The 23,594-nt window shown below is 46.3% G+C and overlaps 1 protein-coding gene across 2 annotated transcripts in view; it reads right to left on the reverse strand.

Moving 5' to 3' along the window:
- Galnt17 (polypeptide N-acetylgalactosaminyltransferase 17) overlaps positions 1-23,594 on the reverse strand; it is a 508,402-nt gene that overhangs the window by 209,105 nt on the left and 275,703 nt on the right. The window lies entirely within an intron of this gene.

Genomic DNA, 23,594 nt, shown 5'->3' on the forward strand with positions numbered 1-23,594 from the left:
TACAGTTTAGTGAGACCATGTCCACAAGTAAAAAAAAAAAAAAAAAAAAAAAAAAAAAAAAAGAAAAGAAAGTGATCTGGGGACGTAGATCAGTGCCCACATCCAGGTCTAAAGTCTGGTACAAAACAAGGGGAAAGATTTTTAAGATTACAACGTAATGATGGTAGGAAGTGGCATAACACAGAAATTCTGTTGTTTGTCATTGTTCCTAGTTCTTCAAGCTCTTAAAGTTTCCTGCCTGATAATATCTTTAGCTCTTTTTTTTTTCCTTTGTATTTTAGGGAAGGGTCTACAGGGTGTTCAGGGTCTTACTACTACATCTGACTTGTAGTGGTTCTCCCGTTTACAGCCTCCCAAGAGCTGGGATTACAGGCATGCACCACCACGCCCAGTCTCAATTGCCCAGCGCGTGCGCCCTGGGGGGTGGGGCTGGCATGGCAGGCCCGGGATTGAATCCTACTTGCAGGCACTTTAATCCACTGAGCTATTTGGCCAGCCCTTGATAACATCTTTAGTAAGCTAAAGACATTGACGACTCTTGGCTGAGGGACACCTAAATAGCTCCCAGATAGGGACTGGTTGCTATAGGGGTAAGATCTAGCCGTGTGTTGCAGTTTGTGTCTAGTTGTCCCCTTAAAGCTTCATGTAGTCCCTGGGGCAGGCGTCTAGGGTTTGTGATAAATTCATGATGCAATGTTGGGGTTATGGGTGTGAGTGCTGCTGGGATTAGGGGTGTGAATGCTACACCCGGCCTGGGGCTGATGCCTGAATATAATAGAAGGGACAGAGGCTTGTTCTCTGCCTCTGCCTCTGCCTCTGCTGCTGCCACTGCCCCTGCTCCTCCCTTTTTGCTCTTGCTGTTTTGCTGTTCTCTGCCGCTGTGAACTGCTGCCCTCTTTCATGTACCACCCTGCCTTGGAGTCAGCTGAATATGGACTGAAACCTCCACAAACTGAGCTAAATAAACCTTTCCTTCCTTAATTTTGGGTATCAGGTATTTCGTCCCAGCAATGACAGAAAAGTAATGGAGACACCATATGTAGAGGATTGAAATCTTTGGCAGCCCCCGCCCCCTCACTTGCAACCTCTAAAAAAAGGGGAGAAGCTGGAGTTTGAGTATGATTACTATCGGCCAGTAGATGGTTTAGCCAATCACGTGTAACCAATGGAACCTGCATAAAATCCCTGAAGAGACAGGTGCAGAAGGTTTCCTTCATAGAGATTGTGTCCAGGAGCTAGAAAGGTGGTGTGCTGGGGGAGGGGAGGGAGGCCCCACCCACCTTCCTTGTGTGGCTTCTATTCAGCTATTCCTGAGTTGCACCCCTTTAATAAGCTCTAATAGTATGAAAAGTGTTTTCTTGAGTCCTAACATATCATTAAGCCTGGAGGGAGGGTTGTAGGAATCCTTGTTTATAGTCCTTTGGCACATATGTGCAGGCAACCTGGAGACTTGATCTGTAGGCACACCGCTGGTGTCTAAAGTGAAAGCAGTTTGGGAGACTCAGTCCTTCCTCAGCCCACAGACTCTGAGGCTAACTCTGGGTAGCTGGTGTCAGGACGGGATTGCAGGATACCCAGTTGGTGCTAGAGGGAGAATCGGTAGGTGTACGAAGGAAGCTTTCAGAGAAGGCATGGGAAGGGGTGTGTGTGTGTGTGTGTGTGTGTGTGTGTATGGTGGGGGTGGGCATAGGTGAGTGGCAAAGAGTTAATACTTTACCTTATATGGTAGAAGATTCAGAAAAAATGCCAAAATTAAAGATACAGAAAGAGAAATATGTCACTTAAAGATACAGAGGTTAGAAAAAGCCATTTAAAAGGATGGAGATTGGGGCCTCTCGAGAGTAAGCAGAACCTTGTAGAATATATATTTGGCTTTTTGAACACGTACCTATAAAAGTTTTATAAATGTAAAAAACTGTAAAATATGTAAGATACTCATAAAATATTAACAGTGGTTATCACTAGGTGGTGTGATTATGAGTGATTATCTAATACTCTGTTGTATTTTTAATTTTTACAATGAATATTAAATTTACAATGAATACTGTATAAATTCTGCAATGAATACATAACTAAAAAGTTTTACAATAGGATTTTAGAAGCCTATGGACTCCTAGTCTCTGTTCCTGTTCTTCTCCACTAGGCTACAAGACAACATCTGAATTAGAAGCAAGACACAAAAAGGATCCTTATTTTTTCCCTTTCTGAATACCTATGGACAAATTATAGAGCTCTAATTTCATGACTGTCGGACTCTACGCCTCCTTCCTCATATATTATTTTTTTTATTTTAGTTAACGAAATAACTTTTATTTTAATGTTTTTGTTTTTATTCATTTTAATGAGCAAAAAGATAAGAGCAATGAAACAGAATCTAAAATCTTTACAATTTCAATTTTCTTAAAAAAAAAAATTCTACTTTCTCTGACATGACAAAATTTAGGAAAACTGTTTCTCCTGTGCATGATTCTTAAGAAAAACTGTGGCTTTTGATGGAGAAGGGTGTCTGTGTCACAGTCACATAGTTACATAATCATCTGCAGTCATTCCTCCAAATGCCCTTTATCATTCAAAGGGATTCATGGAGATGAGGGTGGAACACATCAAGGCTGGCAGCTGCAGCCAAGGAAGCTCATGACGTAGCCAGGGAGGCATGCTGACGTGGGTCATCCCCTAACGTTGATCAAAATCACTGCATTGTTTAAAGCAGTGGTCCATGACCTCTATGGCACTAGGGACTGGTTTCATGGAGGACACTTTTTCTATCAAGTGGGAGCAAAGGATAATTTTGGGATGACTCAAGTGCATTACATTTATTGTGCAGTGAAATCTCTCTGTTACCGTCAATCTGTTTGCAGCTGTTCCCCAGCACCAGCATCACTGCCTCAGCTTCACTTTAGATCATCAGGATTACATTGTCGTAAGAGATCCCTCACGAGCCCAGTTCATAGCAGAGTCCTTCCTCCCAGGAGAATCTAGTGTGCTGCTGATTTCACAGGAGGCAGAGCTCAGGCCGTGATGTCAGCGACAGGAGGTGGCTAGAAATACAGATGAATCTTTATGCTATTACCAGCTACTCATTTGCTAGGCAGGTCCCTGAAGACTGGGGTTGGGCACCCCTGATTTAAACATTCCAGGCATTTGCAACCACAGCTCTGGGGATCTGGGCACCAGAAGTCCAGAGAGAGCTCTGGCGATGAGACATAGGGCTTGGCCAGTCCAGGAAAGAAGCCGACTCAGAAATGTGAGTTCTAGATCAGGCAGGCACAGCCATAATTTGCAAGAGTCTAGGACTTAGAGCAGACAAGCAGGATCATTTAAGGGAGTGCCTGGCAACAGGAAGAAAGTCCCCTGGCTGCCAGCAAGCCAGGATGTTCCACTGGCACACACTGGAGTGCAAACTCCACACTGGGAACCTCAGGCTCAGACCAAAGGCCACAGGAAGAGGAGACTAACTGGGCAGAGACTGATGTCCTCAGGTCAGCGCTGAAGCTCAGGGCCTGGCTGGGTCAGTACGTGAACATCACTTCTGGGCTCACCATGCTGGACCTGAGCTGCTTTGAGGCAAGCCAGCCCACCCCCTGGGCGGAGGTTGAGTGTGCAGCTGAGAAGATGAGACGGGAAAAGGAGGTCTCTAGGCAGGGCAAAGAACAAGCTGGGAAACTGAGGGCAGGCTGATGAGACACAGGTCTTGGAGCTGTGCATGCTCCACCACTAAAAACTGGAATTAGCAGCCTGGGGGAGCCTCCATCCTTCAGAAATTCCCTTCTCTTTGTTCTGGAAAAAGAGGTCACAGTTGGAAAACTGTTAATGTGCTTTTTCTCTAAGGGTGATATGACCTCTGCTCACAAGCCCACGACTGCTGTGTTTCTGGATTCCTTGACCTCTTTCTTTAAGAGATTCTGGCTAAACTTGGAGGGCCACATCTTGGGGTCTAACAGGCAGAGAAATCCCTTTGTCAGCTAAAGCTGAGTGGAAAAAAAAAAATGAAACAGTGACCCAAACAAAAGCCCGAGCTGTTAGACCTATGGCTCCTGTAGGAAGCAGGAGAGTGAGGCAGGTGCGAAAGGAGACTAGATTGGAGCAGGTAGGAGATGCAGTCCAGGGCAGAGGAATGATGGTAGTAGTGGGCATTTGCTCTCACTTTCCATGGGGGCTGTGGGAGGAACCGCCCTGTAGTGGTCTCATAGCCTCCCTCTGGGTCACCTCACAGAAATGCCCATACTGGCTCAGGTGAGCCTTTGCTCAGGTCCTTTGGGAGGGAAGGCAGAGGCGGAGATGGAAGCCAGAAGAGCCTCTGGTGGTCTTTCCCAAATCGGGAGCTGAGTCTGGCATGCAATGTCAGGTACACGGCATGGGCTCAGAGCCTGCAGCCAGCAAGGTGGGGAACCACGTCAAGCGACCCTGATCATCCTGAGGTCGCATGTTAGACATCTGCAAGGAATAGCAGCAGTGCAAGGAGTGGCCAGCCAGGGACACTGGCCAAAGAGAAGGACACTACACACAAGGTCCTGAATCTTTCCTGGGTCACAAGGTGGAAATCATCTCACCTGTCCCCACATACCCAGAAGTCATCCTAGTGAATCTGGGCAAGGGCAGGAGGCAGAGAACTGAGGAAACCTGGAGATGTAACATCTTTTCCAGAACAGTTTGGGCCTTTCCAAAGTGACCGTTTAACCCGGACTAAGCTTCATTCAGATGGGAGATGAAGCTGACTTCTAAAGTGGAAGCTTTCCCAGTCTGTCCGTGCAACTGGAACCTCGGATTTGCCTACAGCCATTGCTCACCCTGAAAGCCAAGGCCTCCTGCAGCCACCACATAAACCACAGTGGGAAATGCAGCTCATAAAAGACACTCAAGGAACATTTCTTTCCTCTTTCCTTTAAGTGAACTTCTTAGGCACGTAGGGGTCCATTGAACTTCATGCACAGAAGTTAAACTCTGAAATACTGGCTTGGGCATCCAACCAAGTCCATAAAGGGCTTCCAGGTGGGGGAGCCCTGCCTGGTCCCAGGAGCAGCCCACACTCAAAGGGCTTTGATGGGGCCACTGCTATATCAAGCACAGCCTGTAGTTATGTTGTCCATAACAGTTAAACATGCCTGTCACAACCTCTCCACTGGTAGAAGGATGTGCTACTGGAATGATTTAATGGTACAAGAGCCTAGTCTTCCAGGAGAAAATGAAGTCGATTTCCCCCCACTGCTTCTGTGCCTGGTGGTGGAAAGTTATTTTTAGAGTTACGTTGACAGCAAAAAGACTGAAGACTCTGACCTAAAATTTCAAATAGATACCACCAAGTGTCAGGCTCTATTTCCCTATTTTAAGAAACCCAGGACCAAATCCTGCAGCCTTGAAAAGCTGGGCTGGGCCAATAGGATAAAAACTGGTCCAGTGTCCAGTGGGTTAATAGCCAGGGATCATTGGTCTGTTGATTCTTGAAAGTTCGTTAGGTGACTCAGTAGGAAGCACAGGTTCTGCTACCAGTATTTATAACTAGTTTCCCAAGCTCCAACATAAAATTCCACTTGCTTTCTCTCTCCAATCTAAGAGAAATGAAAACAGCCCTGTGTTTCTGTATTGCCATAAATGAGAGCGAAAATGAATAGAAGCCCAACTCTAAATCCAGCCTCCAACATAACAAACATGCAACTGGTCAGGGCTGATGTGATCTCACCAGTCCTGGAGGACGACAGCTCCAGGGGGTGCTCCAGAAAGGTGGGTGCAAGGAAGGGGCTGCTTGGGTTTGAGAGCACTGTAACTGAAAAATACAGTGAATGCATGAACTTAAAAACGTTTTTACAGAAGGCACAAGCCATTAGCCTTCCTCGAAATACTTCCCTTCCCTTCACACACACTGAGCCCATCGTTCTTGCCACTTTCTGAAGCAGTTCTGGAAGTACTTTCTTGAGTGTCTTTACAAAGTGTGAGATATATGCCAAAATGATGTCCAGTGGAAGGTAAAAACATGACAGTGTGTCCTCATCTACCTTCTTCAGCAGAAGATCTGGTACTATGACTTCTTGCTCTTCCCCAAAGTCAAGATGCCCATGAAAGGGAAATGTTTCATATCAACTCAGGACATGGATTCAGTCCCAACAGCACAACTAAAGATGCTCAGGAGGCTGGGTGTACTGGTGCATGCCTTTTATCCCAGACTCTAGAGGCTGAGGCAAGAGGATCATTGTGATTTCAAGACCAACCTGGGCTACAGAGTGAGGGTTCAAGGCCAACCTGAACTGCACAGTGAGACTCTGTCTCAAAAAAGACAAAAAAGCTGGGGATATAGCTCAGTGGTACAGTGCCTGCCTGGCAAGTGCAAGGTCCTGAGTTCAATTCCTGGTACAAAAAAAAAAAAGAAAAAAATGCCCAAAAGTTATGAGTTGTATCTTAGGTCATTTCTTCCAAGGGTTCCCTCAGCATCACTAAGAGGTAATAATTTACTGAGGAGCAGGAAGGCCAGGAAATAAGCAAAGGGCTCAGAAGTGTGACATAAAATCCCATCAGAGGTGGGGGGATGAAATGCAGAAAGGGTACTTCCTGCTGAGCTCTACCTGAGAGTCTTTCAGAGCTACCTTTTGGGTTTGAGGGTAGAGTAAAGGAAGAAGGATGAGACAGAAGGGTAGGGGAAGGTCTGGAAGGCAGCACATTGTAGAATCCTCTGCACAGCAGGATTAAAGATGTCAACATCAGCTGGTGACACAGCTCAAAGTTTCAGTGCTTAGTTAGCATGGGCAAGGCTCTGGGTTCAATCCCCAGCACTGCCAAGAAATAAAAATAAAAAATATAAAATCAAATGAAGATGTTAAAATAAGGGCAGAGCTCACTCACCCCCCACCCCACTCCCCCACTTCCCAAGAAGCTTGAACCAGGAAGAACCTGAGGCCAGTGGCTCTTCTCTCAGCCAAGTTAGCTTGATAAAATTAATGCTACTGCATTTATGTCCAGCAATAACTCAAGAACTGAGTGTTTAACTCAAGAGAAAAGCACCTCCCATTAAAAAAAAAAAATAGTCCTCACATTCTAGCTAACACTTGTCTGCACTGCAGCGGCCCACAACTCTGAGCCCACTTACCAGGGAGGAAGAAAGCTGTCTCAGCGTTACCCGGATTACCCTGCTTGCTGCTGCAGCTGCCAGAGTCCATGCTGGCTGAGGGAGCCAGGCCTCTCTGCTTGTCATCTTGTGGCCCGTTTAGGTTGCAAATGTGGCTGCCTGCGAGTTCTGCTTCCAAAGAAAGGAATCTAACTGCAGTATCAGTGTCATGAAAAAAAGAAAAAATAAATAAAAAGGAAATATTGATCTACCCAGGTTGTGCTGAAAGGTCATAGATGGTGTCAAAAAGTATCATTTATTCACCCTAAGAGAAGCATGCTTTCCCTTGTGTAAATACACTTCCACTTTCTATTAGAGGCTGGCTTGGGAAGGTGGGCACCCCATTCTCCTATGTATGTTCTGTGCCATTAAAACTACCAACAAAAGAAAGAAGGGAAAAAGATGTATTTATGCATATATGCAGGACAGTTTGAGTACTTGTGCTGCTGATCTCTGCTGGTCTTTTGAAAGGAGCAGTTAATGCTTAAAATATTTTTCTTTTCATTCTCATTTTTTCCTTTGTAATTTTTTATGACATCTTTATTGTTTTTTTAAAACCAATTTTTCAGACTTATATCTGGTAACCTAAACAACTAATTTGAAGATAGCATCATGCAATACAGCAACCATTGTTGAAATCCTATTGCTTTGTTCAATGAAGTTTTGTAGGGCTGGCCAGATGGCTCAGTGGACTAAAGCCCCTGCTTAGGCAGCTGCAGGGAATGAGTTTGATCCCCAACATGCCATGCTGGCCCTACACCTGGTGGGTGCTGAGATGGTGACTGAGACTGGGCCTGGTGGAACGTACCTGCAATCCCAGTGCTTAGGAGGCTGAAAACAAGAGGATCACTATGAGTCTGATCTGTGTAGTGAGACCCTGTACTAAATACACTAATAAAAGAAATTTTGTATCATTTCTAATGCTTTTTTTTTTTTTTTTACTATTTTGTATTCTTTAAAAAAATTTTTAAAAATCTTTTATTTATGTATTTGGTGCAGGGTCTAACTACGCATGTTGGACTCCTGTCTCAGCCTTCCCAATGCTGGGATTATAGGCATGTGCCACCATGCCTGGTTTCCCTGGCTAGATCAACATGGCATGCAGTATTGGGGATCAAACCTGAGTCCTTGTCCTTGCCAGACAGGTGCTTAGACCACCGAGCTATCTCCCCAGCCCCTCTTAACATAAAAAAAAAATCGTTCTTTCCCAGCAATCTGGGAGGCTGAGGCAGGAATATCATAAATTCAAGTCCAATCTGGGCAATTTAAAAATTTGGAGAGAATGTCCCTCAAAATGAAACACTAGGCTCCACCCTTAGGCCCCCTCTCTGTCATTAGCACTCAGGGTCATTTGTGTGTAGGATCAGCGGTGGACCAATGCTTACATGGGTGTTTTTCATTGCCATTTTTATCATTTCAGGTCATACCAGTATGAACTGGACCAGGTAAAAACAAACCAAAACAGAATTAGCAAGCCCTGCTATTGTAGAATGTGGAAGAGCAACTATCATCACCCTTGTCACCATCACCACTGTCACCACTGTCACCACCGTCACCTCTATCACCACCATCACCACCATCATCATTGTCATCACTGTCACCACCGTCATCACCGTCACCACCATCACCACCATTACCACTATCACCATCATCACCATCATCATCACCATCACCACCGTCATTGTCATCACCACTGTCATCACCATCACGATTGTCACCATCACCACCATAACCACCATGACCACCATCACCATGACCACCACCATGACCATCGTGACCACCATGACCACTGTCACCACCACCATCATCATCACCACCATTACCATCCTCACAGCAGCAGCTGGCACCCAGAACACACTTACTATGCACCGTAGATTATGTTAAGCTGTGTACATACAGCACCTCATTTAACCCTCACAGCAGTCCTATAAGACTGTTCTCTTATTGTCATTCCCTTATTGCAGGGGCAGATATTTAAGGCTCTTAGAGAACGTCTGAAAACTTAGATTTATACCAAACCTTACATATAATGTGTTTTTTCCTATGTCTGCATATCTATGATATAATTTTTATTTTTTAAAAATGTATTTGGTTGTTGCAGGGTCTCAGTATGCAGCTCGGACTTGTGATCCTCCTGCTCTCAGCCTCCCCAGCGCTGAGATTACAGGCCTGTGCCACCACATCTGGACACTGTGGCTGGCTCAGTGCGCCCTGGGGGTGGGGCACGCATGGCACGTGGTGCCTGAGATTGACCTGTGGTCCCTGCCCTTGCCTAAGCAGGTGCTTAGTCCACTGAGCTATTTCACCAGCCCGTATCTGTGATATAATTTTTAAATGAGGTACAGCTCTAGATTAACAATAATCAAAGCCAAATTACTGCACCAATACATTGTTAAAAGTTACGTGAAGGTGATCTCTCTAAAAACATGCCAGAACTTGTACTGATTTTTTTTTTCAGACTCCATTAGACTGTGTGAGACTGAGATCAAGCAAGGCTAAATTGTAATTTCAGGGGATAACTGGAGCACATTAATCTCATCTATACACGTAGAATGTGATCAGTCACAGCCAGGTGTGGTGGTGCATGCCTGTAACCCCAGAACTCTAGGAGGCTGAGGCAGGAGGATCCTAAGTTGGAGAAAAAAGAATTGGAAAAGGAAGAGGAAAGAATAGGAGGGTGAGAAGAGGAAGTGGAGGAGGGAGGGGAAGAGATGAAGAAGGAAAGGAAAGAGATGGGGATGAGGAGGAAGAAGTGAAGGGGAAAAGAGGAGAAAGGAGGAGGACCATGAGGAGACAAGGAAGGAGAAGGAAAGAAGGAGAAGTAGAGGAAAAGGAACCTGAATAATCTCCTAGAAAGGCCTATGATACTTCTAGTCAGAATCCTTCCTTTTATGGAGATCAAACTGAGGCCCAAAGTCAGTGGTCAAATCTGGTCTAGAGATCTGATTCCCAGAGCTAGGGTGACGTTCCTTCTGTCACCTCATATGCTAACATCTGGAGTCATTTGGGAGCGCTGGTCCCACTGGAGCCACTTGAGAACAGCAGCAGACAGCTGGGGAAGGCAGTCCTGTGTCACCTGGCCAGCCTGCCTGCCTCTGTCCCAGGAACTAAAAGCTGCTGCCGCCTCCAGTCCCCAAGCAGCTGTGGTCCTCCAGGCCTTCTTCCCAGCTACTGATCTCAGCAAAAAACATTTTCTCTTCCTTCCTGTTGATGCTGAGGATGGAGCCCAGGGTTTGGCACGTGTGAGGCAAGCATGCCCCCCTTACTGAAGATGTGAGGGAGGCTCTGTCTGCCTGCCACTAGACAACCTTCCAGAAGGACGAACTCATACACTTTGCTTTCTTTCATACACTGAGTTCACATCTTGGTTCTCAAAACATGTCACGTGGAACCATTGTGGGGTGGGCAGAAATAAGAGGTGAACTTCCTTTATTCTGCTTCCAACAGAGGTTTGTGCAGAATGAATGTAGCACTTGGAGACAACAGGGGTTCCCAGGCTGCATCTTGTGCTAATACTTCTTCCAGTATGCTGGGAATCCCCCGCCTGAATCAACACTCTCTGTCCTCCTGGGCCTCCAGGTTTGTCTCTGAGAAAAGCAGAGCCATGTGGAGGTGTTCTAATTGTTGACTGTAAACTGCCCCATGGTCTTGCTGCTGTAGTAGAACTCTATTAACTGAGACATTTGATTATTTTCAACACCTCCTGCCATCACTTCAGGGAGTTTATAATTAGTCTTTTTCATGCAAGGGAACAAACATTCTTTATGCAAATTTTCTAATACCAGAACAACGCACCTTTAAATGCTGGGTTGGTTTTATGGGTAAGAAAATGAAAATCTCATCTCCTGACACAGTGGGTGAATGCCTCCTCACCTAATGACACAGACACCATAGGTGACAAAAGCCCTGGCAGGTCATTCCTGTCACCAGAAGACTAGGAGGGGAGGAAGAGAAGGTGGAGAATGTCTTACTCCTTCACCAGGATTCTCATGTCCCTAAAATCTTACAGGGTTCCTTGTGCTCCTGAGTTAGGGTGTTTTACCAACTCTCCTTTCCTAAATCCAAGCAGGAACAGTTGCCACAGATAACTTCCACCCATCCTACCATTCGCCTACAGTAGGTTCTGCAGCAGTTGGCCACTGTCACACACAAGCCCAGGGATGACACCAGCCCCTGGTGGTGTGGTTCCATGTGGTGCTCAGCTTCTGCGAGGATACGCTGAATCTCTCTCCTTCCTTCCTTCCCCTTCTTTTTTTCTTTCTCTCCATCCTTCAATCCAATAAACATTACCTTAAAATTTTATTTTAAAAAAACTTTATTATCACTATTATTCTTGATTAACAATCACAGCTAGAGACAATTATGGAGTATGTTTTTGCTTTTTTGATATATTTATACAATGTGGCATAATTACATCAGCCTGGTTGACCTACCTCAACTCACTTACTTGTTATTTTGTTGGGTGAGATAGTTGAAAATACTTCATTATTTTTGAAATATATAATACCAGCCAGGTGGGGTGGCACATGCATGTACACACATGTAAATCTAGTGCTGCTGGAAACTGGAGCAGGAGGATTTTTGAGCATAACCTGGGAAACTTAAGAGACTTCATAACACTGTCTCACAATATAAAAGGGCTGGGGCTATAGCTCAGTATGGATATGCCATAAATAGATAGGTAGGTAGGTAGGTAGATAGATAGATAGATAGATAGAGATAGAGATAGAGATAGAGATAGAGATAGACGTAGAGATAGAGATAGAGATAGAGATAGAGATAGAGATAGAGATAGAGATAGAGATAGAGATAGAGATAGAGATAGAGATAGAGATAGATATTTTTAACTCTAATTGCTATCCTGTGGAACAGACCTCAAAACTCAATCCTGTACCTGCTGATCATCAACTGATCAACTCTATCTCTCTGCCCCTGATCTCTGCTTCTGTGAGTTCAGCTTGATTAGGTTACACACACACACACACACACACACACACACACACACGAGCTCCCCTGGCGTTTATTTTTCTGCGCCTGAGTTACTTCACATGATGGACAAGAGGCCCCCTCTTTAAGGGCTGAACAGCACTCCTGCGCCCACGAGTCCCTGCTGGTGCTCAGCCATGAGCAACTCTGCTCTCTGGGATCTGCCCTGCACTTCGCAGATCTCCTGGTGTCCTCTGTGCTGCCCGCCACAAAGGAAGGGCCACATGAGACCCGACGTCAGCTGGGATCAGTACCCCAGAAACTCTGAACAGGCACTCGGCACCTACCTGCCTTCATCTTGCTGCTGCAAAATGGGTCAACAGTTCCTGAGACAGAATTCGCGTACTGTGCCTTTCACTTACTTAGACTTGATGGGTTTTGGTACATTCGGAGCTGGGCAACCATCCCTGAAACCTACTTTAGAATATTGTCATCATCCCTCCCAAGCCCCCCGCTCTTTTCTTTCGGTACTGGGGATTGAACTCGGGACCTTACACTTGCTAGGGAGGCGCTTAAGCCACTGAGCTCGCTCCTTGGTCCAACCTCACGCTCCTTAACAGTCACTTCTCTCCCCACCCACCTCCCCAGGAAGTACAACAGACAACAGTGCCTGCTTCCCATCTCTCTCTCGATTAACTCTGCTCTCATCCTTAGTCCGTCTCACTGGACTGGTGGCCTGAGGCTTGGTTTGATTTCGAGGCCCTCGCTAACGTGCACCCCGTCTTTGTGCCCCTGGTCCTCTCTCCCTCCTCTACCCTCAATGCTTACTTCCTACCGTCATTTACCTTCCCAAGAACCCAAATGGCTCAGTCTCACTGGCGAGCAAAGGCTAATCCAGTGAATCTGGTGTGGCCACACTCCGCACATTCCAAAGGAAGACCTGGACCCTGACAGGCTCCTGCGTAGACAGATGCCACTAGGCTGCCACCGTGCAGTGCGCCACCGCATCTCTGAGACCCTGGGCTGTGCTTCCTTAACTTCACCAGGGGGCAACAGCGATGGTGTACCCATGGTCGGTCACCTGGGCCCTCTCTCTCTGCTGCGTGACCAAGCCGCAGTCAACGCCACGGACACCAAAGCCCAGGTGAGTGCCCACCCTGACAGCACTGCTGCGGTGTTGGTACACACTGTGCTCTGATACGTAAGTCTGTGCACATCGTTGCAGCAGGAGAGGAGGACCAGACGGGCACACCTGGCCCCTCCTGGCCTCTGTCCCGGGCACCTGCGATGACTTTAACCTACATGCTTTCTTTCACTGGCATCAACAGTAGACACGGACATGGCAGCCTTGCGGTATTTGGTGACTCCTCCTAGCGAATCGCTGCACCTGAGAGAGGGCTCTGCACACTCCTTTCTAATGGTGTCCTCCACAGACAGCAGCGTCACTTATCCCGGAGGACGCATCCCCAGACCCCAGCGAGGGCCTGAAAGCCTGCATAGTACTGAGCGGTAATGTTCGATTCCATCTTAACTAAGCAACTGCCACACACCACGGCTCTAACTTTTGCAGTTCAAGGTTTAGTGATAAAACAGGCAGACATTTCTCTAGCCTTCTTCACGATTTCGTGGGTGAAGATTTATTCTTCCCACAGACCTTAGCATCCTATTCCTTTCTTTTCTTATTACGTCAGAAACTTCTATCTAGGGATGGGGAGATAGCTCGGCGGTCTAAGTGCCTATTTCAGAAGTGCAAGGACCCGGATTTGATCCCTGGCACCACATGCTGTGCCAGCCCTGAACCAGGCGTGGTGGCGCACGCCTGTAATCCCAGCGCTGGGGAGGCTGAGACAGGAGGATCACTACAAGTCTGAGCTGTGTCCTGAGACCCTGTACCAAATAAATAAATGAATAATTGACTAAAAATTTTTGTTTTTGAAGAAATGAACTTTTATCTTTTCTCAGAATAGCTTTGTGGTTTCTCTTTGGCATATTCGAATGTCCCATATTAGTACTCTTGCAATTTGGGGCCATTATTAAAACAAAAATTGCTTGAACACAAGCACAGTGATAAGCAGGGCAGGTGATCTGATAACCACAACAGCTACCAGGGACTAAGAGGCAGGCGGTGTGCACGGCGGGCATTCGGTGCCCAAAGAGCAGGCTCATAGGGAGGACGGAGCAGAATCATTCTATTTAGAATGGCGCATAATATACACAATACAAACTGTTCATTTCTGGAATACTCCATTCAGTATTTCCAGACTGTGGCTGATCACAGGTAAGGGCAAGTGACAAAAGGAAACCATGGATGAGAGGGAACTGCTGTACGCAAACTCCCCCACTGAATGATCCAGCTGGGCACCCCTTTCCCAGAAAGGACAGCACATCAGATAGGAGCACAGACTCTAGAGTGTCTAGATCTGAACCCCAGATGCGCCCTGTATCAGACCTGTGGCCTCAGGCACACAGCCCGGCAGCTCTGTGCTATGGTTTGTGTCTAGGTGTCCCCCCAAGGCCTCAAGCAGAGCCTGTTATTAATTCACGATCCAGCCCGGGGCTGGGGAGGGGTGGGGGTGTTATGGATGTGAGTGCTAACCTGCCCTGGGGCTGCAGGGCCTGAATACAATATAAGGAACTGAGGCTTGCTAGCCTCCACAGCCACTGTCCCTCCCTTTTTCCTCTTGCTCTTTGCTGTTTTCCAGACCATGAACTGCTGCCCTCCGCCACGTGCCGCTCTGCCTTGGAGCCAGCTGGGTATGGACAGAAACCTCCACTAACCGTGAGCTAAATAAATCTTTCCTTCCTTCATTTGGGTTGTCAAGTATTTTGTCCCACCAATGAAAAAAATAAAAAATAAAAAACCAACTAACCGAGGCACTCTGTTTATAGAAAGTGGACAACAATACTGATCAAAAACAATAATATTTATCACGTAAGACTAGCGTGAGGAATAAATGAATTTGTACAGTGTAAAACCTGAAATTCCCAAGTTCATGATGGTTTTATGAGCCTTTCCATTTACTGCCCCTCACATCTGCCCCAAACTCCCATTTACCTGAACCAAAGAGCTGTCACACGCCTTTAGGTCTGTGTCTTCTGAACTCCTTCAGGACAGGGGAATCATGTCTTCTATAAAGACTGTCACCCTAGAACTACTGACCACAAAGCTCAGCAAACAATTGGTACCTAAAATATATTTGCTGATGCATGAAGAAGACATCTCTATTTTAAAGTACAAAAACCTCTGATTTTTCCCTGAAAGTGTTCCTGTTGTGCGCGCTGCTTACATTCCTCCAGGGAGGAAAAAAATAACTTTGTCCTTTTATACAGGCCTGTGCATAGAATCTGGGATTCTAGCAACTATGTATATCCATGCCTATCCTTTCAACTAAATGCATCCAACAGCCTCTAACAGCTCCTGTACCTTATAATTTATCATCAAATTATATGTTGGATTAGGGACTGCTAATTGTTAATCATCAGTTTGAATTGGTTATTAATGAGTAATGTCACTAATTACAGGCCACCTACCAGAGAAGGGAGGCCTCCCTGTCACCTCGCAAAAGATGCCTGAGTCAGCTTGGTGCCCTGAAATCAATGTGCTGTGAAATGTCCCATCCGTAACACTGTGGACCCTTCTCTCTTGTGGGGAAAGTTTCCCAGCTCGAAAGAACACTACAGATCAGCAGTTTTCAAGCTGTGAGCAGCAGGCCACTGAGCTCAGCCAGGTTGTCGTGAATCCACGGCACACCTAACCTAGATATCTTCTGGCTGGATAGCTGGTGTCCTACAGTGTTGTCTTGGCTGTGCTTTTTTGCCTGCCACTTGGGAATGAACTTGGGGCCTTCTCACTGAGCTACAACCCAAGCTTGTTTTATTTTTTATTTTGGAGCCAGGATCTCACTAAATCACTAAGTTGCCAGGGCAGAGATCAAACTTGCAACCCCCCTGTCTAAGCCTCCCCATGTACTAGGATGACAGGTGTTCACCACTAGCTCTTATTCTTAATTTCTCCTCATTCACAAGGAAAGCATGTGTCATAGAGCACAATCTCTCTTTCTGCTTGTTGAAGGATGAACCAGTACTCAGGTCCTTCAGCCTAACCCTTCTCCCTCTTTGGGATCTGTCTTTTCTTTGTTATTTATTTAGTGCAAGGCCTACAGGGCCTCATTACACAGATCGGACTCGCAGTGATCCTCTTGTTTTCAGCCTCCCAAGCACTGGGATTACAGCTGCGTGCCATGCCCAGTCTCAGTCTCAGTCAAGCTCAGTGTGCCCTGGGGGCAGGGCCAGCACAGCACAGCGGGGATCAAACCCTGGTCCCTGAGCCTGTCTAAGCAGGCACTTTAGTCCACTGAGCTATCTGGCCGGCCCTGGAATCTGTCTTTTCCAAACACCCTCTTTTTGTTCTCTATCTTCAGACCTCCCATCTCTGCTTGTTCCGCTCCCTCAGATGGGGTAGTAGCATCCTTGGTATCTGAGGTGGGCTTGGCTCCAGGACCCTCTGCTGAAGCTAAACTCTGCAGGTGCTCATCATGTGTCCTACATAAAACAGCATGGTATTTGCATCTAGCCTACGCGCGGCCTCCTGTGTACTTCAACTCATCTCCAGGTGACTTATAGTACCTAATGAATGCAAACGCGGTCAATCGGTGTGATAGTGCATTGTTCAAGGAAGAATAATGCATGCAGCCTGTGCAGGTTCAGCACAACTGCAATTCTTTTTCATAATTTTTGATCTGAGGTTCGTTGGATCCACGGAGGTGAGGTGAAGGGACCCAGAGGGACCGCTGTGCCGTGTTGGAGTAGGCTCCTTCTGCCGACTGGGGCTGGAGGTGTTCAGATAACAGACACTGTACTCAACGAGATTGCACAAAAAGTTCAACAAATAGCTAAAAATGATTAGTACACGAGGAAGGGTGAGCAGGTGGAGTCTGGGGGATGGGAGGAGGGTTCCCCTCAAGCAAAAGGGACACACAGCACTCCTAAGAGCTAACCCCAAACCTGCATCCTCTCCACAGGGAAAGGGTTTCCTCCCATCAAATCCCAAGCCTGGTGTCCCCTGCATGCGACACATGCTTACGAAAAAGAAAGTGTCCCGTGGGACACAGGGGAGCCCTGGGTGGGGACGGGGTAGTCAGCTCCTGGGTCTCAAGAGGCACAAAGGTGTGTGATTCTCAGAAAGCAGATGTGGAACCCATGGAATCGATATGGACCTGGCCCATTTCGAAACCCGCGTCCCACCCGATGAAGTGGTGAAGTACTGCCACATGTCACACGGCAGGAACCTCATCTAGTTCCTGTTCACCAAAGGCACCAGACTTAGAAGCCATGTACCGTCTGATTCCAATTCCACCAGATGTCCAGGGCAGGCAAATCCATAGAGACAGGAAGTAGACTGACCGCTGTCAGGAACCAGGGGCAAGGGGACTAGGAAATGGCTATTTAGTGGCTTTCGAGGTCTCTTTTAAAGGGGATGGAAGTAATGAGTGTTCACAGCATTGTGAACGTTCTTGTGAATTAAAAACTTGGAAATAGATTAAATTTTTTTTTAATCATGAACCAAAGTAAACCAAACCACAAAAGGATGCCCTAGACAGTGGTTCCCTGGGCACAGAGACCCCAGCAGTAGGTGGATATGGGCTGGACATGAAGGCAAAAATCCAGGGTATAGGAAGAGGCCAGCTGGCTAGTCTCTGCCTCCCTGGGGTCCAGCAAGCAGCCTGGAGCTTCAGATTTCTGAGTCCACACTTGGGACCAGAAGCAGCATCCAACCACCCCAGGAAGAAGCCAGCCTTAGCCATTTCTGACTCACACAAAGCAATTGTAATCCAGTACCATTCACACTGGAATTGGCCCCTCCCCTCTTTTCTTCTTTCCTCTTTGTTGGGAGCCCAGTAGGTTTGGACCCTGATCCTATGGGCAAAGATGAAAGAGGGAGAGAGAAAAGGGTGATGAGAAGCCTCTCACCGTGCGTGGTCAGCCAGTAGCTGGCCACAGCAGGGAGATTGGAGGAGGTTTGAATTTCAATGAAGGTCATTACTACATGGATCAGACCACTCCAATAATGGAACTGAGCCCAGTGTAGGACTTAAAATGACTCTAGGGCTTTTCTCAACCTGAAGTGGCAAGAAATATCCTGGGATTTGCTGAGGTTTGTATCCAGGGACAAGAGAAGGACTCACTTCGCTGAACAAGTTAAATGGAACCGAAGGAAACAAAAGCCACGGGGGTTTTGAAAACACAGTCACGTGCTGCAGTGTAGTGAGGGATTGCACAGATGACAGTGGTCCTACAAGATTATGAGGAACAGAAGAATTCCTAGTGCCTGGTGAGGATAAAGCTGCTGTACCAGGATATAAAAGAATAGCCCATATAATTATGTATAGTACATAATACTTGACAATTAATGGCTATGTTCCTGGTTTATGTATTTACTGCAATACACTTTGTTATTATACTCTTCCATATTAAAAAGTCCACTGTAAAGCAGTACTGGGTGTAGCCAGCAGCAGCCTCAGATATCTTCCTTTACTGCACCAAGAGGCCACATACAGTGATGAGCAACACCATCCAGGTTTGCGTAAGAACCTGTTGATGTGTCCACAAGGAGGTCATGCGGCAACGTACACCCCAGACCACAGTCCCACCGATAAATGCCTCCTGACTCTACACACTGCAAGTTCTACTTGTTCACTGGACACAGTCTGGTGCTCTGTGTCTCCCATCCTAAAGAAGTACCCTGTCACCTGGTTTGCACCACTGTCCCAGTGTCTGCCCCTCTCCAGGTCTAAGTGTCCCTGGAACATCCTCGCCACAGACTTCGTGTTTGCTCTCCCCGCTGCATCCTGCCGCATTCACTTTTCCACCACAGCCATCTGGCTCCAAAAGCAAATATTCCTTTATAGTGATTTCTCTTAGATCTGATGAGCTAATTGGTACACCCAAGCATGCTTTCAGGCTTCCTGTTGCATCTTTATGCCCCATTCCTTTCTTTTTGAAAAATATTTTATTTATTTATTTATTTGGTGCAGAGTCTTGCTACACAGCTCAGATTCATACTGATCTTCCTGTCTCAGCCTCCCCAGTGCTGGGATGACAGGCACACGCCACCATGCCCTGTTTCAGTGGCCAGCATGGTGCACCTGGGGTTCTTGGGCCAGCACGGCATGCAATATGGGGGATTGAACCCAGGCCTTTGTGGTGCCAGGCAGGTGCTTAGACTGCTGAGCTGTCTCCCAAGCCCCCATCCCTTTTCTTTTTACACCCTGGTCCTCCTACCTCTCCAGTCATTCTTTCCTCCTTCTACATCTCTTCTCGGAAGGCTCCCTTCATTGTGGAAATGCTGCTGTTTTTCTTCTCATTCTCTGTGACGCTCCGGGAAATCTCACACTCTCTCTCTGATTATTTGCAAGCCCTGACTGCTCTTCTGGATCCCAGATGTCACTCACCCACCCGTCCATTCAGTAAATACTGCTGACATGCCCACTAAGTGCCAGCTGCTCCTTAGGCACTGTGGACACATCTGTGACACCAACAGCCATGGCCTTGTCTGCACAAAGCACACAGCCTGGCAGGTGACACAGACAGGCTCTTCAGCGAGCAAAGCGGTGGAGAAATGCAGCATGGAGCAGTGCTTGCTAGTGGAAGCTCCTTAGCAGACTGGACTCACGGCAGCTACGTGCCTCAGGAAGCACAGGAGAGTTCTACCCACTTACATCAGCTCAGGGGAGTACGGGCTGCGGCTTTCCTTAGAATTTCAAAGAGATCTTTGACTCAGAAGTGGTTAAAATGCGCTAGCCTGAAGGTGGGTTACTGAAATGATGTCACACTGGAGCACAATCAAGGCTTGAAATCAGATTTGGCAACTTCTCTAAAGAGAGGCGTGGGCTGGATTGTGCTTCACAGACCCTTCAGGGAAAGAGCTCAGTAGGGGGACTTCAGACACGCAGTGAAGGCAGGAGGGTAATTTCTACAGAGTCACTGAAGCTCCTGGAGGACTGGCCATGCTGCTCCTATAGCTCTGAGTAACACTGTCTCAGTTACTTTTCTCTTGTTGCTGAGACAATATACCCAACACCCAAAGTTAAGGAAGGATACGTTTTTGTAGCTCACAGTTTGTGCAGGTTTCAGTCCATACTCAGGTGGCTTCAATGCACAGTAGCACAAGGCAGAGGGCAGCGGTTCAAGATGCCAGAATAGTAAAAGCAGCAAGAGCACAAGGGGAGCAGCAGCAGTACCTCGCCTCTTTCCCTCCCGTCTGTTATATGCAGGTGACCCAACCCAGGGCAGATGCAATCCCAGCACTGGATCATGACTCCATGAGAAAGTTGTAATTGTGCCCCATGACTGCACGAGGCCATAGGGGGCCATCTAGACAGAAACCGTAACAGAGCCTTTCCCCAAATTTCCCAGCACCACAATAATATGCCACAGATGCCGACTCCCGGGGTGAGACAGACAGGCCAAGGCTCCCAGGAAAGGCAGAAACTCCAAAGGTTCAAGTGCACAGCAAGACCAAATTGTAGGGCCTGGAGGGGCCAAATTCAGTCCCAAATATGTTGCTGGATCCTCATAGTTTTGGAGAAGAGAGATTTATTTTTCCAAGATTCAAAAGTCTGGGAAGTTCACAAAGTTATAGACTTACAGCTTCTCTTAAAATACAGAGGACCTGACTATGTTGGTGACCCCCATGTAGGGCTGGTGACTGTGGCTCCTGTGAGTGAGATGTGTGTTTTCCATGCCCCCCAACTCCAACCCTCACTCTTAGCTGTGGCCCTCTTTAATGGCACCTAAGAGCTCTGTACCTCTGAAACTCTGGTATGAACAAACAAGGACAGAGAGCAAACAGAAAGCCTGGAAAACATCTATTCGCCAGGCAGGAGGAAAGAAACACAGAAGAAAAAAATATGCCAAGAACTAAAATGGAAGGAATACAAATTCTCTTAACACAAAATGTCCTACATTATGTTGCCTCCTGGGAAATCTAATATCCAAGATGCCTCTTACATAGTTCCATTTGGATTATGAAAAGTTCTCTTTATCTCATCCTTTACTAGACTAAAATAATGACAATTAAAATTTTGGCACCATGGGTAGCAGGAAAAACCATGCCTGAATGATTAAGAAACTACTTTGTGTCTGCTTAATAATATTGGGAGAACCCTTATATTTCTTTCCTACAAATAAATATTCCCATCAACTATTAACAAATTGGGCATCTGAAAGTTAAGATACATTAAAAGGAGATTATTGGTATTTGATTGTTTTGTACATTAGAGATGCATGTAATATTAATGACTCATGATCACAACTATTTTCTTGAGTCTTTCTAAAGCGCATATTAATCATCTGTTAATGGTACCATAACTCTTGTAATAGAAGCCCATGTTTCACTTCACACGTTTCCTACTCAGAGACAGCCATTATGGATGTTGCCTGGGCATCCCAAGCCAGTCCTTTCTCTCCACCACTAATACTTTCATTCTCTTATCTGTCCTGGTGGGAAGCCAGCCTACTTGTGGGCATCAGAGAGGACATGGGAGAAAATGTAATTTGTATGAAATAGGAAACAAGGTCTCTCTTTAAGTTCATCATTTGAAGTTCATCGCTATAAATCTGAAGTTTGATAGATCTTCTAGCTTAAACACCCTTGAAGGTTACATCTTGGCTCTCAGTGCCTTAGTGATAAGGCTGTGTTATAAATTGCAGACAGCCCACATGGCCCTACAGCATTTCCTGAGTGATGCAGATAGGAACAGAACTACAAGGGAGCTTCAGCAGAGGAAGGAATCAAAGACTTTTCCTGGTGTGCAAATCCACCCACAATGCCTTTATTGCCATGCAACTTCTCAGCTTTTAGTTTGTGCAGGATCAGCAAGACGCACAGAGTTCCTGGTGCCATGGACTACACCCAACACATCATAAGGGGAAATATTCTTTAAAGATTCTTCCTCTTTGAGCTGGGAACTGATTTATATTATTATATGCTCAAGGCTCCTGGGGGAACAGTGGCCAGGAAGGAACAAGGAAGACATTTTTGAGATAGTGACAGTCCAACCCCTGAAAGAAATGCTGATGAGCATCATAATCACCATAGTTCCCTGAACTCTAGGAGTAGCTTTTGTGTGCGTAAAAGGTATCCAAATTCACACTCAGAATGGTGCACGGCTACTCTTTGGGACACTACCTGCCTTCTCACTTGAAAGCCTAACAACTTCAAAATAAATCCTACTGCACTTCTGCATGGCTGAGTATGTGTGAATGCTTTCACCATAAGCACATAGAGCCAAAGACCTAGGAGGGAGGGGTTGGTTCTGCACTGCCCTAGGGCCCAACTTCCTGGTGACAGGAAGCACTAAAATTATCCAAGGGAGGGCCTGGGGAGATAGCTCTGTAGAATAAGCACTTGCCTGGCAAGCTCAGGGTCCTGAGTTCAATCCCCAGTACTGAAAAAAAAAAAAAAAATTACCCAAGGTTCCAAGTATCAAACACAGCAGTTCCCCCTAATCTGAGAGGTATAAATTCCAAGGCCTCAGTGGATGCCTGCAACCATGGAGGTGCTTAACCATATATCATATTGTTTCCTGTACATACACATATTAAAGTTCAATATATTAGCAAAGCACAATAAAAACATTTACTGCATAGACTAGGCACAGTCTATACACTAAGAGGTTGACATTAACTAAATAGTAAAATACGATAATCATAAAATATAGCATACTAACTTATTTAAAACCTATGAATTAGGGTCAGTGATATAGCTCAATGGCATGGAGCTTGCCTATAAAGCACAAGGTCCTGAGCTTGATTCCTGATTCCAAAATAAAAACAAATACATAAATAGAAAAACTAAAAATGAATTCAGCTCCCATGAACTGTCTCAATATATTGATTAATATTTTTGTACCACAGATGCGTCAGAGTAACTAAACTGGCCAAGAGTGAAACTGAATAAAAGAGGGATGACTATACCACCAGGAAGTAACAGATGAGGAGGAATAAAAAAGTGCAAATTTGGCTACCAACACAAAACTTCCAGTTGACTGTGTTGTCGTTCCAATCTGGGATTCCCCCAAAGCTTCACGTACTCAGAGGTGAGGCTGGTGGAAGGAGCCTGGGTCACAGTGTACTACAGCTGACTTGCCATTAGGAGGCTTTGCTTGGAAGAGGTGGTACCTGGGATGTGACCCGGAAGAGTTCATCTCCCTCCCTGGCTCCTCCCTTCTCTCTCTGCTTCCGGGCAGCCATGACAGGAGCAGCTGTCTTCCACCAGGCCCCTCTGCCATGCTGTTTGTGCCCTGAAGATAGCTGACCATGGTCTGAAACTCCACACCAAAATAAACTCTCTTCCTTTAAGTTGTGGGTGTCAGCATTGTGTCTCAGTAATGAGAAAGTGACAAAGGCACTGTGCAAAAGCTGTGTTTAAAAGCAAGCTCGAGGGCGAGGGAGATAGCTCAGTGTCATAAACACCTGCCTAGCAAGGCCAAGGTCCTGCGTCCAATACCTTGGTACTACCCCCCAAAAAAGGTTAAAAACTAGCTCAAGAAATGAAATGAAAAGCAACGTCCTC

This window comes from Octodon degus, unplaced genomic scaffold, assembly GCF_000260255.1.
Source record: "Octodon degus isolate 3935 unplaced genomic scaffold, OctDeg1.0 scaffold00035, whole genome shotgun sequence".
In the NCBI taxonomy this organism is placed as follows: Eukaryota; Metazoa; Chordata; class Mammalia; order Rodentia; family Octodontidae; genus Octodon; species Octodon degus.